The sequence below is a fragment of the Pezoporus flaviventris genome, unplaced genomic scaffold (genome assembly GCF_033815535.1).
Source record: "Pezoporus flaviventris isolate CSIRO_AGI_PZ_B2104156 unplaced genomic scaffold, CSIRO_AGI_Pfla_v1 ptg000008l, whole genome shotgun sequence".
NCBI classification, from domain to species: Eukaryota; Metazoa; Chordata; class Aves; order Psittaciformes; family Psittacidae; genus Pezoporus; species Pezoporus flaviventris.
The window spans coordinates 2361078-2375142 of NW_026892556.1; the positions used below are offsets into that span (position 1 = coordinate 2361078).

The 14065-nt window shown below is 41.8% G+C and overlaps 1 protein-coding gene across 1 annotated transcript in view; it reads left to right on the top strand.

Annotated features, from left to right (window-relative positions):
• The window catches only part of RPS6KA1 (ribosomal protein S6 kinase A1), a 328808-nt gene that overhangs the window by 121952 nt on the left and 192791 nt on the right, over positions 1-14065 (top strand). The window lies entirely within an intron of this gene.

The window sequence follows — 14065 nt, forward strand, 5'->3', positions numbered from 1 at the left end:
GTGATGGGCTCAAACTGAAACCGGGGAAGTTCAGGTTAGATACAGGGAAGAAGTTCTTTACTGTGAGGGTGCTGAAGCACTGGAACGGGTTGCCCAAAGAAGTGGTAAATGCTCCATCCCTGGCAGTGTTTAAGGCCAGGTTGGACAGAGCTGTGGGCAACATGGTCTAGTGTGAGGCATCCCTGCCCGTGGCACAAGGTTGGAATTGGATGATCTTAAGGTGCTTTCCAACCCAAACTGTTCTATAATTCTATGGTAGATTTTGAGCCAGATGCTGTCAGTCCCCAGTTCAGGTAGCATTATCTCCTCCACCATCACTGTTTATCTGCCATTCCCCAAAGAGAAATGACTCTTGACTGAGGGAGACAGCATCATTATAACATTTGCGCCACGTTCTTTAACTGAGGAAATATTCTCAGATTTTAATTTGATTTATAATGGGAATTGGAACCTTAATATTGGATTCTAATTACAACCCTATTTTCTAATTTACTTTTGTATAACATCTGTGGCAAATATTCTGTCCCTCAAAGTGGAGAGGGAAATCAAAGCCTTGTTTTCTCCAAGGCAATTCGTGTTGCTGCTACCCAGGTTAACAATCCTGTCCTGGGCTTCTATCACTCACTTTGCCCTTTTTACTTTTTCCCTTACTTTTTTCCTTTGTTTAAAAAGAGAGAGGAGCTTCATACACAGAGCAACTGGCCCACAACTGGCTTCTATGAAGTTCCCAGATGAGCTTTCTAGGAAATGCTCTGATTCTATGATCGAATCATAGAATAGTGAGGGCTGGAAGGGACCTTAAAATAATCCAGTTCCAACCCCCTGCCATGGGCAGGGACACTTCACCCCAAATCATGTTGCCCAAGGCTCTGCCCAACCTGGCCTGGAACACTGCCAGGGATGGAACACCCACCACTTCTTTGGGCAACCTGTGCCAGAGAAGCAATCTATGTCTCAGTACCCTCACAGTAAAGAACTTTTCCCTGTATCTAACCTGAACTTCCTCTGTTTCAGTTTGAACCCATCACCCCTTGTCCTATCACTACAGTATTTGATGCAGAGTCCCTCTCCAACATCCTTGTGGCCCCCTTCAGACACTAGAAGCTGCTCCGAGGTCTCCATGCAGCTTCTCTTCTCCAGGCTGAACAGCCCCAACTTTCTCAGCCTGCCTTCATATGGGAGGTGTTCAAGCCCCCTGATCATCCTTCTGGCCTCCTCTGGACTTGCTCCAACAGCTCCATATCCTACTTACATTCAGGACACCATTTGAGGGTCCTGAAAACTCTTGTGTTACCATGAATGGTTTCCTGTACATTCAAGGGAAGTTTTGAACTGATGAGCCAATGCCTCAGAGGGGGAAGTTCTCCAGATTCCACATCTCTCTCTACTCATCCACTCAAGAACAGTTGTTGACAAATACACTACAAATAAGCTCCGATAGATGATGACTGATTTTCTGTTAAATGCATCTTCTTACAAAGCAGCCCTATATAAATGAGCAACAAAGCATCACGACTGATGGTACAAAGGAGTACGCAATTGCTGTCAAATCGGATCTGCATTTAGCACTCAGTAGCCAAAAAAAGCAACTTTTCAATTCTCTGTTATTTTGTCTAGCAAATACTGGTGCAGGCAATGGAAGAACCGATGAGGAATTCCTTCAGAATGGTCACTATTATGGTAACTTCTTTCAGATCATTTCTTATTCATGGAATGCTAGTAAATGAGGAGACAGAAATGACATCAGTGTAAGATAAACAGCCAGTGTCTGACCAGGGCAATTGCAGAGAAATAGGCTTCCTGTGCATTTCTCCTCCCACTACCCCTCCCACGAACTAAAAGAACCCCTGGATTAAAAATCAACTTCCTAACTCTAAACCAAAATATTTCTTAAGTACTCGTGCTGTCTTAGGGAATGCCTATGTTTAACTAGCAGGTCATGGGCCTCCTTATTGCCATTGTCTGTCAGGACATTTAAAGTATCTTGATGGATCACGTGTTATACACAGAGACTGAACTCCTCCTACTTTAAAAAAAGACAAACATATTCAGAACGAACTCACATCCTATTCACTTAATCTACACTGGGCTTGAACTGGAATAAGTAACACAGATGGAGGAGTAGCAAATACAAAAATTAGCATAGCAGAGGAAAAAGCATTAGCATTAGCATTCTAGTACAGAAGGGAAAGACAGAAAACAGTACAGAAAACAGAAAGGGAAGCAAAGGTGACTAACACTGAAGGCAAATGGGTTTGTATGTTGGAAGCAGTCATTACAACAGGGATGTAAGTGACATAAATGATAAAGGGACACATGCAAAGGGAGAGGTACAACAGGAAATCAGGAGATAGTAGGTCATGCTGAACAAATCTGATTAATGTCTGGGAAAGAGTCACAATAAGAACTGATGGGACAGACTAACAGACATAATATACTTGGACTTCAAGATGGCTTATAATTCTTCACAGCAGAAAAAGCCAGGGCAAAAGGTGAGGAAATACAGCGCAGATAAACGTGGAAACTCTAAACTGAATTCACAACAAGGTCAGCAGGAAACAGCAGACAGGTAAAGAACAGACAGAACAGGGACAGCTCTGCAAATGGCTGTGTGTCAGACCCCCTCTTACTCAGGGAAGGTACCAAAGATGAATTTAAAGCTGTGGCCATACAATCCTAGATTGAAAGGAAGCTTTGGTAACACAGATGACGTGGTTAAAGTCCCGGTGATCCTGTTTAAAGCTCAAAAGGAGATGATTTGCTTGCTGTTACATATACTCATCCATATAGAGCTGCGGAGGTAAAACCAGACAACACACTGAGACTTGTCAGAGACTTGCTATGCTCAAAGCGGAGACAAGTGGACATTTTTGCTGTAACTTGTGGTAATTTCTCTCTCGAGGCAAGGCCTGTCAAAGTGTGCTTCAAATTCAACTTTCTAATTTTAAGCTTCACCAACTGGAATTTTCTCTTTAAATCATTCTAGAAGCCATTTAGGCAGGATGCTGGCAGGGGAAGCCAATCTTTGATCACAAGGAGTGTTGTTACCTGAAGGTGCTATGGGATGAAAAGAAATCCAGGAAGTGTTCTTAGGTTTAGTCAGAAGGAATGACTTGCCATTCTAAGCAGCATAGTGTCACTCATCCCCTCTACCTCCCTAACATTGTGTTTTACTGAACTGCTCTCCTTCGTCTTCCTTTTAGATAATGAGCTCTCCAAGCCAGGAACTGCGTCCTTAAACAAAAGGACTTAATGTATAACACATTCAGGACAGTAGGATCCTGACCACAGACTTCAAATTGAAGATGTAAATCATGTAACAACCTTTAGGACAGTTCTCTAGATTAATATGTACCCTACACCTCTGGATATGATGCCTTTGTCACACAATCAAACCAAGCACAAAGTGTACGCCATGAAACCATGGATTTTGAAGATAACAGAGGAGCGTGAAGTTGATAGAAGCCAGTCAAGTACCTGCTCTACCAGCTGGAAGTTGGTAAAAGAATGCTTCCATTACTGGAACACAAGAGGAGTTTCTTTATGAAACTTTCCAGAGCTTTCCACAGCCAGACAGGTATATTTTTGCTTTCAATAACAAAGATCTCAGAAACTTTCAAATATCTTTAAGTCCAAAGACAAGAATAAAAGACTTTAAAGAATTCAGCCATCTGACCTAGAGAACAGAGGTCACCACAGGTAGGAATGAGAAGAGAGGTACAAGTAGCATAATAAATTCAGCTCTTCTTGCAGGCAATATTAGATCTGACAGAGCCCACACAGAAACTTGCACTATAGCTAAAAGGCAAAGTCAGATGAGGATGCCAGCATAGCAACTACAAGCACATGTACACAGCATCCCATATAACCATGATTAACTCTCCCTTTTTGCTTTAGAACTTAAGCAATGAGCTAACTGCCAGCTCCTCATCAAAATGAAGGCGGTTTAATGCTTTTAGCCAAGCAAAAGGGCATGTACCACAGCTCTACTTCCAACCATACTCACAAGGATGTGAAATGGAAGCTGTCTGTTCAAGGAAAAAAGAGTTCTCTCTCATTGTTGCACATACAAGGAGAGCACATTCAGTTTGAGGCTCCCTGTTATATTATCATAGCTGGCAAGTACAAGTACACACACTGTCATGGCAAGTTATAAAGCTGTATGCTTGCCTTTATGTCACACCAGCTAAAAACTGAATGATACTTAGGTTAACACTGGGCCTCCCCAAGGAAGAGATGTCGATTTATAAAGCCTTATTTTCTTCTGTAAGGCCTTAGCTGAAACACCAGAAATAAAGCTTTGTTCGCTAATTTTTTGGTGAACACACACACACATATAAAGTGAATAGACACAGGAAAGGAACAACAACATATATAGAACACAAAACCTGCAAGGAAAAACTGAAATAACCGGAGCATGAAATCCAGAGAAGATGGAGGGGTAAAAACATCTGTAAAAGGCCAGTAGATAAAGAGGAAATCAGCTCTTCCCCCATGAATACAGGCGGAATGCGAACAAGGTAAAAGGTAAATGGCTCAAATCATAGTATCAGATGGCCTGAGGAAGTTGAGAAATCTTTGTCTTTTTAATTCTTAGTGCTCTGAGCACCCAAATTACAGGTAGCCACAACTGGTAAGAATTCCAGTCCATTAGAGGTAAAACCAAGAACTGCATCACTCATGAGAAAAAACAGAGGGACATTTGTCACCCAAGTGAAATGTATAACTGCAATGAAAATTCAGTATTACATTCATTTAGTTGGTTATGATTTTTTTTAATTGTAAATTATCAAATTAAGACAAGGGAAATGAAGGTTTTATGGAGAAGAAAGTAAAAGGGCCCTGTACCACTCTGCTACTAAAAAGAGGGACAAAGTCCTCCTGATTGTATTAGTCTAAGGCCAGCTTCAACAGGACCTTAAAATAACCAGCTCCCCATTTACAGAATGGAGTTACAGTGAGAGCTGCTGTTAAAATACCCTATCTAAATATAAGGGAAGATCATTAGAGAGAGAAAAAAGTGATCATTGTTTGAATCTGCACTGCTGTTTGCATCACTTTAATTGTTCTCTAGGCCTGATCAGTGAGAAACTTGTCCTCATTTACAGAGAAAAAACCCAAATACCTGTCAGCGATAGCAAGTTTTAGATATTTGCCCATCCAAAACTACACCCTTCTGAAGTGGTTAAAAGAAATAAGGAAAGAGATTTGAAACAAATGGCTGTGCTGAGAGCAAGCATGGCCTTCACTTAACCAGGCCTATAAATCATGAGCCTGACACTGGATGCAAGTGATTGCTGGCAGGGCTACACTGCTCCAGGCAAACTCCACAAGGACACAGCAGATCTGTAAGGAAACAGCACCCAACTGACTGTTAACCCTGTGCTCCCTGCCCAAGAAAGCTTCCACTTGCAAAGTAGAGCAGAAGCCTCTTGAAGAGACCCTTTTCCTACCGAGTTCATCCCAAAATTACAGCAGCACCACAGTAAACTTAAGAGGGCCCCAAGTCACCAGGAGCTTCCTTTTAATTACAGCCCAAAGTTTCACCAGGTTTTGAAAATAATTTTTTGCTTCATTTAAATTTTCATGTAGATTTTTTTTTTTTTTTTTAATTCAAGAGACATGATGGGATTTTCCTTTTCCATCTTCTGTTACCTTTGAAAAGGGAAAAAGGCAAGACTGACAGGCTCCAGTGAGACCTCAGAGCAGTCTTCCAGTACCAAAAGGGGGCCTGCAAGAAACCTGGAGAGGGGCTTCAGACAAGGGCCTGTAGGAACAGGCCAAGGGGAATGGCTTTAACCTGACAGAGGGGAGACTGAGATGAGCTCTTAGGCAGAAGCTCTTCCGTGAGGGTGCTGAGGCGCTGGCACAGGGTGCCCAGAGAAGCTGTGGCTGCCCCATCCCTGGCAGTGTTCAAGGCCAGATTGGACACAGGGGCTTGGAGCAAGCTGCTTCAGTGGAAGGTGTCCCTGCCTGTGGCAGCGGCTGGAACTGGATGAGCTTTAAGGTCCCTTTAACCCAAACCAGTCTGGTTCTATGAAAGACAGATATACCAAAAAAAAAAAAAAAAGTGAAAATCAACTTTTTGGCTTTGAAAACCAGAACATTTTGATGAATATCAGTAATTTTCCTTGAAAAATTTCAGTTCTAACAACTCTATTAGAACCAAAATTGTCTCAGTCAGAGAGAACTTTTTAAGCCATCACCAGTACGCAAACTCTACCATTTCTTTGCTTTCCTGTTAGCATTCCTGCTGACATCCTTGTTCTAATACCAGGTACTGCCTCATGGAAAATACACAGTCCAGGGAGCAACCATCGGAATCCAGGTCTCCTCTATTTTGGGCCAGTTCCCCTGACACTCCTACAACACATGACTTTGGCATTCTTTGCTGCTTCAACAGGAGTCAGAATATGCCTTAACTCTGAACTGCTTATTGCCTCCAGGCACTTCAGGGAACAAATCAGGAGCCTGAATCCTCACGGGGTAACCTTGAACTCAATTCTGCCCATTTTAGAGTATGGGTTCCAAAAACCAGGACATCAGGCAGAAGATTTATTAGCTGGAGAATGTGCTCCCTGATCCTGCCAGGCACAGAGGTGAGACTGACTGGTCTGTAGTTACCCAGGTCTTCCATTTTCCCCTTCTTGAAAAGGGGGGGTTATGTTTCCCTTTTTCCAGTCATCAGAAACTTCACCTGACTGCCATGATTTTTCAAATATGATGGACAGTGGCTTTGCAACTTCATCCACCAACTCCTTCAGGACTCGTAGATAGATTTTATCAGGTCCCATGGACTTGTGCACATTCAGATTCTTAAGATGATCTCGAACCAGACCCTCTTCTACAGTGGGGCTAAGGTCTTCACTCTCACAGTCCCTGCTTGTCTTCCAAGACCTGAGTGATGTGGCCAGAGCACTTGCCAGTGAAGACTGAGGCCAAGAAGTCATTGAGAACCTGAGCCTTCTCCAAATCCAGGGCAACCAGTTCTCCCATTAGCTTCCAGAGAGCTCACATTATCCCTAGGCTGCCTTTTGTTTGTGAAATATCTATAGAAGCCCTTCTTGTTATCTTTCACATCCCTTGCCAGACTCAATTCTAACTGGGCCTTAACTTTCCTCACCTGGTCCCTAGCTTCCTGGATAATGTCCCTGTAGTCTTCCCAGTCCACCAGGTCACTTTCACCTTTCAGAAGCTTTTTAATTCCCAAGTTTTCTCAGCACTTCCTTATCCATCCATGGAGGCCTCCTGGCCCTCCTGCTGCACTTCTTTCTAGTCAGGACGTAACACTCCTGACCTTGGAGCAGGTGATCCTTGAATACCAAGCAGCAGTCTTGAATCCTTCTTCCTGATTAGTGCCCATTAGTCTTATCAGCAATACAGACAACCAGGTCACCTTCATTGGAAGGTTTTCCCACCATAACCCAAAATTTGAACCCAGGCAACTGTTAGATCCCAGACTTCAGAGGTGCAAGGGCTTGGAAGTGAACCCCTGCGTGTTAATATGATGTACAATCACATCCAGGCTGCGTGAGACAATGGGGGGTACAGAATCAATCTTCATATCCCACAGAATTAATTAAGTCTGCAAATAAAAAAAATCCTTGTATTTCCATGTGCGTTACTTCATTTCACAAACATTTTTCAATCTTCTTCTCTCAATGATTCTGCATTACTAGAAGGCCTGAATTTGTACTACTGTTGCCTTTCATCACCAAAGGCTCAGTTTTGCCCTTGGTTACTTCCCTGTTGGCTGCAAAGATGGCCAAGTGATGCCTGCAGAGTGAAAGCAGCTTCTGCTCCACCAGGCTCTGACAGCTGTGTCCATCGTCTGGCTCCATCCTCCCTGAAAGCTGTTACTGTCACTTCTGCAATAAGTCTCCACCAGCCAAAGGACCAAATATGCCAATTACAATCCTGAGTTAAGCTGAACCAGCTTGCAGCAATGCAAGAAAAAGAACGGACATGCTTTAGAGAAGCAAACACATTAGCCTTTCACCCAAGAATCCACAGCTAAATTTAATATGAAGTTGACTTTTGAGTTGCTTAAGTCATAACTGGGAAATTCTTTAGTGGTACCTTTTCTTCTTCTGTTTCTGGTGGAGCACGGAAGTATTCAGTTTCAGATTTTTCCTTCTCTCCTGCTTCATATCTCTCCTGCACTGTAAATTCTTGGGCACAGTCAGGGTTTCCCAGAGATCAGCACTGCTATCATACTGCCAACACGAGCTCAGCATCACAAATTCCCACAATACTAAAAGACAGTTTTAAAGCAATATTGTAACTCATTCTTAAAAACAAGCAGCACAGTGCCAGAGATCTACATATTTAGTTTGACAGGTTTTACTGTTCCTGACACTTCTCTTGCTCAACACGTTTCAACCAGACCTATAATCACTTTCAAGGGTAACACCGCAATTATAGAATCCCAGACTGGTTTGGGTTGGAATGGACCTTAAAGCTCATACAGTTCCAACCCCTGCCACGGGCAGGGACACCTTCCACTGGAGCAGCTTGCTCCAAGCCCCTGTGTCCAACCTGGCCTTGAACACTGCCAGGGATGGGGCAGCCACAGCTTCTCTGGGCACCCTGTGCCAGCGCCTCAGCACCCTCCCAGGGAAGAGCTTCTGCCTAAGAGCTCATCTCAGTCTCCCCTCTGTCAGGTTAAAGCCATTCCCCTTGGCCGGTCCCTACAGGCCTTTGTACAAAGCCCCTCCCCATATTTCTTGCAGGCCCCATTTAGGGGGGCACTGTATGGTATGAATGATTTAAAAGTATCTGAATTTTCACCACAGTGACAATCTGATCAAAGAAAACTCAGCACTGACAGTATAAAAGGGTAACACAGTTAAAACTACTTCAGTTGTGCTTAAATGCAATATTATGCTCTACCATCTCCAGTGCCTATGCTAATGTCTTTTGGAAGCATCCTGATATAATGCCAAGCTTTACCTGTAAAGATGGGCAACAGTCCAACTTCACAGCCCTGGGGACCAGCTCACAGTTCTGGGAATACCCTTTGCATGACTTTAACAGCTCTTTGCCATCCACACAGAGAGGAAGACAATTTCAGGTGGATGTAATGACATCAAGCTGGTTCTCTATGCTGATGGATTCTAACAGTCACAGTGGGACTCCTTCTCCCATTAGGGCATCATGCACTGCTCAAACAACTGTTCACCTGCCTCTTCTAAGAGAAGAGCAGTGAACCAGAAAAAAATGTGCACCTAAATGTTCGCATTTCTGCACCTACATGTTTCAGTTTCTACTCCAATGTACCCCCCTGGGAACTCTATTTCATTAAAGCAGAATGTCCTGAAGACTGGCTCCCTCTAGTGCAAACTGCCACTAATCTAACAATGTCATTTTAACACCATGTTTCCATTGGTTTCCTTACATTAGAGGCATTCCCAGATACCAGCCCTCTTGTCTGATATTTCAGTAGTTAATAATCTCACACTGACTAAACCAACCGTGATCTGCTGTAGTGCTTAATGTCATAAATACAGATTAGGTTCAATTAAACAATTTCAACTTGTCAGTAGGGATTTGATTTCTAGAGCTTATTTCCACCTAGGAAGTGCGTGTTATTTTTATAGGAATACACCTACACATAACCACAACAGCTGCCTACAGTTAACAGGCTGCAAAACAGACCCTCTTAAATGCCACAGTTTTTATTCTCAAGAATTTTTTTGCTCCTTAAACCTGCGGGTTTTTCCTCCTTCCAGTTCTCCTCCCATCCCACCAGGAAGGGAGAGGAGGGAATGAGCAGCTGTGTGGTTCTTAGTCCCTGACTGGGGTTAAACCATGACAAACCCCCCACACACAATTGTGCCTTTCTTACTTGTATTCCACAAGCAGCAGTTAGTCCTTCTGCAGCTCTACGATCAGCAATCTTCACACACCAGCCTGAAGGCTACTAGAAGCTGCTCTCAGGATCAAAGGTTCAAGTTTTTACTTATTAACCAGTTCCAACTGTATTTTAAAGGAAAAACCTCCCCTCCTCCCCCAGCCCGCCCCCTTCCCCAACATCTGCCAGTATATAATGAAGCTGATAGAATTTGCTCTGAATCTCAGCAGTGTTACTACTGCTTCAGCTCGAGTGAACTGGCACATAAGCATCCTTGAACTATGCGTTTGCTAAGCAGCACCACCTCCAGGAGCCTTTTACAACGACAGGGAAAGGAAATGCTCTGCTAACCCCTTGCTGCTGAGGAAGCTGAGAAACACTTGGATAGTGGCAGAACATTTTGTAAAGGCTTAAAAATCCTCTACTAAACTTCCCTGTTTATATTGATAATACATGCAGATAGCTTTGTCTTTATGACACTTGTCACGCAAACTGCTGATATACAGTAATAAAACAGGCTATGCTCCCTTACAAGACAAAGGATGCTCCACCTAAATATCACAGGCACATCTACAAAAGCATCCAAGGACCAGGGCACAAACATAATCCAACAGAAATGATATGCAGAGGCAGACGTGTGAAAATGAGTGAACACCAAACTTCATCTTTATTCCTGCTCACAACTACCCAGAACACAGCACTGCATCATCCATGAGCTGGGTGGTGAGACAGCACCAGTGTCTCCAGGAAATACAGGCAAACAGTATATTTGCAAAGGCATCGCCCCAGTTCTGCTGCTGCTAGCAGTGCCTGGCCCTTCACACATAAGAAATGGAATCTCACTAAAAGGCCATAATGCCTGGAGATATCTTAACTGAGTTTAATCCACTTCAGGTACAGCTGGAATTTAGCTGAGGACTAACACTTACCATGGTGGTATGGAACCATATATTCTAACAAACACAAGGGGTATAATGAAATGGGGTTATTTTGCTATGATCCATAATACGAAACACACTCCATGATTTCAGAATCAGTAATAAAAATAGATTTGGAAATTAAAACCTGGAATTCTCACTGTGTTTCATGGTGGTCCAGGGATGTTTTCAAAGCTTCCTTTTCCCAGCTGCTAAAATTACATTTCAGACAACTTTCCATTAATACATTTATATGGTTAAATATTTTCCTTACTTCATTACAAGAAATCCTACAGGACTGTTTCATGTAGTGTTTCCTAGTTAAGCAGTACATTCTACCCCCTCGCTAACAGTAGAGAACAGTACAGATAAGGAACTGTACTACTTGGGTTGAAAGTGTCAAATCTATCACTCATCCCAACAAATTATAGATCTTTCTCATTAATAGACAGACTGCAATTAAAATATCCCAGCACTTTTGCAGAGAGCCATAAAATATGCCAGTGACACCATTTGATGCTGGACATAATGGGGTCTCTAGCACTGATCATGCTGAAATACAAAATGGTTTCATCCACAAGCTAAATCATTTGGGAGGAGGGGGACAGGGGAAGGAGAGTTAGATGAGCAAAAGAGGAAGAAGAAATGACAGACTTAAGATAAGGACACCTTGGAAATAAACTATTAATCAGCTACCTTATGAGTAGAAATGTGAAAATTCACAGTTTAACTAAAGCTTTCTTACTCTTTCCATTACACAGCTGTAAAATCCTCCCAATCTGAGTATGATGCAATTAAATCAATTTAAAGGTAACATGACATAAATGTGAATTAAAGGCACCATTCTCAAGTCAATTAGCAAATATAAAGGCACAAATAGAAATTCACAAATATGAATTCTCATGGAGACAAAGAAAAAGAGAATCCTTGGAACTGAATTCCTGTTTTACAAGCTTCACGAAGTAATACATAGAAGTTGAGGCAAGAATTCCTACTATTTGTATTATTAATACTAAAAGTGTCATTACTTTCAGCTTCCAGCAGGATGGCAAAGAAAGCATCCACTGGAACGATGGGAACTGTGTAGGATATTACTGAAAGAGAACTGCAGATGAATCTCTGTGGTTTCAATAGCAAACTACGAATACTAACAAGAATTCAGATCACAGAATAGGGAGGAAAAGCAAAGGAAATCTTCTTTCTAACAAAAAGGTCATTTAGGGAAACAAGCACAAATGCAAAAAAGTGCCCAGCCCAGTTAGGGACCCATACCATACCATGCCCCAAGTTCTTTGCAGTAGGGGTGATGCCTGAGATATACACCTCTAAGTAAGACTGTTACATACAGGCCGTTTATTTTAGCTTCCCAGGAAGAGCTCTGGCAGACACTGCAAGATCTCCCTCTCCATATTATCTTCAAACATAGCTGAGGGAAAGGGCAAACAGAAATTTGAAAGAGATGATTGCTTCCTTTGTGGGGGCTACAGTTACCCACTGAGCCAGGAACATACATGAATTCCGATTTGCAATCATTTCCACTATTTATGAGGTCAGTGGACTTGCTCCTGCTGAGCTCAATTTAGCAAGAGCTTTGGCTAGATCAGTGCAGAGAATATTACAATCACATTGACTTGGTGATGGCCAAACTACCACAGGTACCTAACTCCAAACTACAAATAGGCTGACAGCTCTACATATTTCAGTAGACAGCCAGATTTAAAGATCTAAGATGTAAATACAGATTAAATAATGGCCTTGAAGGCATCATTAATTATGAGTCAAGAATAAAAGGACTCAGTTCATGCATTTAAGTTATACTGAATACAAGAGCCTCAGAAGGCCTCAAAAAGGCCTCAGTTTAAAACAAGCAAAAATAATCCACAAAACAGCAATAAAAAAACCCTGACCTCTCATTTCTATCATAGAAAGAAACATTTTCCCTTCTCCATCCCACCTTCTGAACACACCGAGCACCATCTTGCTGCATGATTTGCACAGGATTTGTGTTTCAGTCTCATGTTTCCTTAAGAGGACTGAGTAACAATCACTGGAGTCACGAGAAAGTCAATGGCTATAAATACAGAATGTATCTCTCCTGTGAGATTGCTTCTCTTTACTTTATGAATATCTAAGCAAACCTAACAAAACATACTGAAATTTTTCATCCCCTTCCTTATAATTTATCTCTTTTTTCCATCCTATATATCAAGCAAGGATTTGAAGCAGGACATACCACATTTCATTTAGCATTCACAAGAATTTTCACATACAGTGACATAGTACTGGCATAGTTCTAAACCTGCACAACAGCTAGTGCATAAATATGCTCATGGGGAAAGTTAATGCTGCATGCATCCAAATGTGGGGGTTCTTTTTAAATGCATGACTTTTTTTTCCTGAAAAAAAAAAAATTGCTACATCCCATAATCCAATAATTTAATGAAATTTCAACATGCACGTATATAAAAAAAAAGGAAATTTATTTCTGTCTCACCTGAATATATGGAAATCTCAAGTCTGATCTCTTGTAAAAGCCTACATTTCTAAACAGTTTATTTTGTCTTTAAAATCAAATAGCAGAACACATTTCTTTGGTAAACTGGAGGTAGGAGCATGAAAGAAGTGATGGAAATTACTATCTTACATGTGCTTCTTTCTGCTAGAATCACCTTTACAGGCACTTAAAATTGGGTCTTTATTATTTTTAACATGCCAATGTAATATGTAGGTTGTAATCTGCAACAGACACTGTACATTCCTCTCTTTTCACCTTTAGGAAACTTCTTTAGCTCCTCACGTCCCAGGTTTAGGGTAAAAGCTGCCCATCAGAACACTGTTACGATGGAAATGGAATCAAAATGTTTCATCTACTTACACTGGCTTATTTGATTATTTTTTTTTAAGTGTAATCTTTGGTTTCATTACACTCAACTCTTTTTTTATTGGTGTTTGCACAGAAAAGCAGCAATGCGCATTTTAAAGGCATTGTGAAGAGCGCTACGAAGCTGGGAATAATGCGCCTTTTCCTCCTGGAAAGGCAGCCTATAGGAAAAAAACCCATTCCAGTAACTTAGTTTAGCCCCACGTATGAAATAACTGAAGTCAGGTGCCTGCGCTGTTATTATTTTTCTGATGTTTTTGACACCAATGCTGAGCTTTGTGGCATTCACAGCTCCAACAGCAGCGAGGCCTCACTTGCTACAGTCGTAATACTCCTTAATATTTTTATTCTGATGTAATTTGTGGCCCCAGCTTTTTAAATATCCGCTCTGTAATAATGTTTAATTTCAGGGGT